This window comes from Halichoerus grypus, chromosome 4 (assembly GCF_964656455.1).
Source record: "Halichoerus grypus chromosome 4, mHalGry1.hap1.1, whole genome shotgun sequence".
In the NCBI taxonomy this organism is placed as follows: domain Eukaryota; kingdom Metazoa; phylum Chordata; class Mammalia; order Carnivora; family Phocidae; genus Halichoerus; species Halichoerus grypus.
The window spans coordinates 101,980,656-101,986,331 of record NC_135715.1 but is presented as its reverse complement, the minus strand read 5'-3'; positions in this window follow the sequence as shown (position 1 = coordinate 101,986,331).

Here is a 5,676-nt window from a genome sequence, read left to right as displayed (position 1 = left end):
CAAAAAAGAATGCGTGACAGGAATGGTACGTAGTCTGCAAAACCTAAAATATATACTATCTGCCCTCTGTGTGAGGACTCAAAGATTCATGCTACTTCTACCTGTGACTTCTTGCTTCCTTCTCTAAGTGTCTCTGCCATCACAACACCTACCCTCCATGACTCTCTTCTGCTCACCCTCCAGAAGGACTCATGTGGCACCACTTAACTGCAACAGGGTTGGGAAGTGTGTTGTGCCTGATGTCCAAGGAAGCAGAACAGTACTGATATGGGAAAGCACTGCCAAGTCTCCATCACAACTCACATATTTCATTCTAACTCAAAGATTTCATGGTTCTAAATATTTCAACTATAATTTTCATTTTTAGTATAAATCTTAATGAAATGGTTTTAAAATTGAGTTAGAAAGAAATGTATCGTAATATTGCAGCTGGTGGTAAAGTAAAAATGCTTTATGTGTGTTACAACTAAGACAAAGGAACCTAAACATCATCTGCAGCATGTCTGGATTAAATTGTTTAGTTTACATAGCCTTCAATTTTTAGTATGCCCACAATGTTACTAATGATTCATAAAAACTTGAAATTTTAAACATTAAATGATTTAGAACAGAAGAATTGATAGGTCTTGCAAAAAAAATGTACATGTAGTCACTTTGTAAATAAAAATAAAGTAATTCCTATGCCATCACTGCAGGGAAAACTTGGTAATTTGGTCATTTAAAAATCTCAACACTTTCCACTGAATTGATTTAGTAAGTTATGGAACAGCTGCAAGCTGAATTATACATGATGATAGCAAAATATTTTATAGATTGTTCAGCCATATCTACTGGGCATACTAAAAGACATAAATTGGAGTACCCCCTTTTTTTTTTTAAAAGATTTTATTTATTTATTTGACAGAAAGAGACACAGCAAGAGAGGGAACACAAGCAGGGGGAGTGGGAGAGGGAGAAGCAGGCTCCCCGCTGAGCAGCGAGCCCGATGCGGGGCTCGATCCCAGGACCCTGGGATCATGACCTGAGCTGAAGGCAGACGCTTAACGACTGAGCACTCAGGGGCCCCTGGAGTATCTCTTTTTTCTTTAATTTAGCAAGTGAATATTTCATTACTTGGTAAAAAGACTTTCATTTACACAAACATATCAAGTTTTAAAAACTTAGTTCACAGTTCACTATAGGTTTTAAAAAACCCAGGTAAGTCGGCATACCTGCCCTATACTCATCTGTCAGGCATAATAGGAAACTATATAAATGATAAAAAATATTTTAAAACACACACTAAAGATCAAATGACAGAAAAAAAACTAATCATACCAGAATATGTTATCACATTAGGAAGACTGAAAAGTAATTTTAACAGTCTACATCTCACAAGGAAATTACAAAAACTAAGATCGCCTTTTTATGTTAATAATCAGTATCAATATAGAAAATGAGGAAGGAGGTATAAGAAATGAGATGAAGTACAACATATAAACTTCTAAACAAAGTTCACCACCATTATTACTATGAGAAAGCTAAAAACTTGAAATTAATTTTAGTTCCACATTTCAAAAAGACAAAACACTGTCAGGCATACTTCAAACATTCACTGGGATAGATCTTTCAACCAACTATTGATAAGAAACAACAAACTAATAAACAACTGTCTAAAATATTCAATTGGAGATAATAAACAGGTGGATTGTAGTGTGAGAGGTAGGGAAATGCAAAGGCCAAGGGACTCAGCACTACTTAAGTATCTAACACTAATGTAGCAATTAAGGTGGTCAAGGACTTAAGGAAAAAATTACAAAAATAGAAGAAATACAAGAAGAACCCAGTGATTTTTCTAACATTTCAAAACATTTCAGGGAACAAAATATCAAACAGGTATTAAGGAATGAAAAAAAAGGGATGACAGGTAACATATTCTGCAAAATCGTGAACACCATTAATAAAGGTTAGTTTTAAGATCTCAGTAGGCAAACAATTTAAAAATGGAAGTAGATTAAAATGTAGTAATCTCTAAATTTTGTTTAGTTGTATTCTGACTTTCAGAGAAGGAAATCCTTAAAGAAAAGTTCTGCTGAAGATACTAATCAGTAAGGCCATAGCTATTACTGACAATTCAAAAAGGTTTCAGAGTATTTTTAAAAACATGACTATCATTTTAAAGGTTTCAAAATACATTTAGCCACCTTAAAAATGGAAAATACTGACCAAATCACCACAAATTATGTTCACGGACTTTGGTTTGATAAATACAATTTCCCCCATCTCTCATGACAACCAATCCCAAGAGCTGACAATACTTAGTACTGAAATGTTCTTCCCTAAATCTCTCCAAGCTATATTTAACCCCGTTTTCTATGCTCAATAATTCAGTCAATAATAAGGTACACATTATCAGTAAATGGCCCAAATGCTACAGCTCCAAAAATCTTCAAAAAAAACCAAAAAAACCAAAAACTTAATTAATGGACTACTGGCCCATTTTTTTTTTTTTTAAAGATTTTATTTATTTATTTGAGAGAGAGAGAGAGACAGCGAGAGAGGGAACACAAGCAGGGCGAGTGGGAGTGGGAGAGGGAGAAAGCAGGCTTCCTGCGGAGCAGGGAGCCTGATGTAGGGCTCAATCCCAGGACCCTGGGATCATGACCTGAGCCGAAGGCAGACGCTTAACGACTGAGCCACCCAGGCACCCCCTGGCCCCCCATTTCTTTAGCTCCAATTCTAAGGTGATGAAATGATGACAACAAAGATGATAATGACTAACACTTGAGTGCCGTCTACCAGGTATGTGGTCTGAATGGTCCCCCTAAAATTCATGTTGAAATACTAATGCCCAATGTGAAGGTGTTAGGAGGTAGGACCTCTGGGAGGAGCTTAGGTCATGAAGTCATAATTCATGGAACCCTCATGAATGGGGATTAGTGTTTTTAAAAAAGACATCCCACAGTACTCCCCTTTTGTTAAGTTGATATGCTTTGGATTTCTGTTGCTTAAAATTAAAGGAGCAGAACACTAATCAGAGATAAAGAGTTCAAAGACCCTTGGTATTGTTTGGGAAGTAGAATAAGACACTAATGATCTATTTATGTTAAATATGCATAGTAAAAAAGGGTAACCACTGGGCACCTGGGTGGCTCAATCATTTAAGCGTTCTGCCTTCGGCTTAGGTCATGATCCCAGGGTCCTGGGATAGAGCCCAGCGTCGGGCTCCCTGCTCAGCGGGGAGCCTGCTTCTCCCTCTCCCTCTGCCTGTGGCTCCCCCTGCTTGTGCTCTCTCTCTCTGTCAAATAAATAAATAAAATCTTAAAAAAAAAAAAGGGTAACCACTAAAAGAAATAAATTCCAAATTAGTAAAGCAAAATAAATGGCAAAATCAACCCCAGAAAACCAGGAGTAAACCAACAAAAAAATACCAACTTAGGATAACTATATTGCTAATTGCCACTGCTGAACAAGTGGGACAAGAAGGGCACTTGTCCTAGACTCCCAGTTCTAGGTCTCTGAACTAGAGCCAAGATGGGGTTTAAATGACTCATTAAGAAAGAAAAAAGGCTGTCAAGCCTAGACATTAGCCTGTGTTTTATGTTATTCAATCTTTAACCCGTGGCACCTTTCCTACAAGGGTAAACTACATTTCTGTAGGAAGCTACAGCAATATGATCTAGCTATATAGGAAAATGATGAAACTGTAAGATCTAGAGAACAGAAGTAGAAGAATTTTAATAGTTCTTTTCCCCCTCTGAAATCTAGTGAGTGTTGCTCCAAAATGACAATTTTGATTTTTGTTTTATTAAAGTTAGTTGCTAATGATTCTGTCTCTACAACTAAGAAGGAACTTAAGTCTCTTAATTGTCTTTTCATACCTAGTATTTAACAAAGAACCTGATATACAGTATGTGTAATAAATGATTATTCAATCAATTGTTCCTCCTGCCCACAAATTACAGTGATTTATCATGTGTTCTGTTTTTTAAAAAACTGCTTTATTGAGATACAATTCACATACCATGCAGTTTACTCATTTAAATGTGTAATCCTACGCTCTTAGTATATTCAAGGAATTGTACAACTTTACCACCATCAATTTCAGAACATTTTCATTACCTGAAAAAGCAACCCCATTTCTCTTGGCCATCACCCCCTAATTGCCCCCATTCTCAAAACCCTAGGCAACCACTAATTTACTTTGTGTCTCCAGAGATGACCTATTCCGGACATTCATATACATGGAATCACACAATATGTGGTCTTTTGTGACTGTCTTCTTTTACTTAGAATGGTTTCAAGGTTAATCTATGTTGTACCATGAATCAATACCTCATTTTTGCTATCATATAATCTTCCACTGAATGGATATACCAACTTTTGTTTATTCATTTTTCAGTTGAAGGACATTTGTGTTGTTTCCACTTTTTCACTATTACAAATAATGACGTTATGAACATTCATGTATAAATTCTCTGTGAACTTACATTTTCTTTTCCTTCGGTTATATACCTAACAGTGGAATTCCTGGGTCTATGGTAACTAATGTTCAATCATTTAAATGCTTACTCATTTTGAGGAACTGGCAGTTTTTCAAAGCTGTGCCATTTTAATAACCATGGGTGGTATAAGATCCTAGTTTCTCCACATCCTCAATAACACTTGTTCTTATCTGCTGTTTTGATTATAAACTGTAGGTATGAAGTAGTATCTCACTGTGGTTTTGATTTCCATTTCCTTGATAGCTGATGTGTACTTGCTTTTTAAGCTGATTCCTGAATGCAACAGCAGGATTATGTCATCGGCACAAAGGAGGACGTTTATTTGTTAGGATAGAATGGGCATGGACCATTTCATCTTTGTACTAATTTGCTAAGGTTGCTGCAAATGAAATACTGCAACTGGGTAGCTTAAGTAACAGAAATACATTGTCTCACAGTTTTAGAGGCTACAAGTCCAAAATCAAGGTTGCTGGCAGCATTGGTTCCTTTTGAGAGGTCTATTCCCGGACTCTCTCCTTGACTTTCAATGGTAGTCTTCCTGTTTACCCAGCATTTTCCCTGTATAAGTATCTATCTCCAAATTTCACCTTTTATAATGATATCAGTTATATTGGATTAGAGGCTTACCGTACTCCAGTAAGACTTCATCTTAACCACTCTATCTGCAATGACTCTATTTCCAAGCAAGGTTATATTCTGAGGTACTGGAGGTTAGGACTTCAACATAAGAGTTTTGCATTGTGGGTGGGGTTATAATTCCACCCATAATATTTTCAAAATTTATGGTTTAAAAAAGATGATACTGAAGGAAAGGGCATAGCTTTGTCTTAGATACCCCTTTAAAATTAGATCTTGCTGTGCCAAATGCCTTTTCCATGGACCACGATTCCTACTGGTACTGCTAGGAATATTTTCCAGCAATAACAAAAGCCTGGGATCTTTACTGTTATAAAATGGCTTAGGTCATAAACTGTTCCTCTCCACGTAATCCTAAGGAAGCTAATAGAAGTGGAGGTTCTCTTAAAGAAATATTAGTCTTAAAAAAAAAAGTACTTCTATATTTCAGAAGCTTCTGGCAGTCCAGTGGCTTTCAACTTTCTCATCTACTGCTTTATTTTTCATTGTACCTTGGTGAATGTTTATTTCTTTTCAAATACAAATGTCTTTTATACAACATAAAGTTTTGAAGACT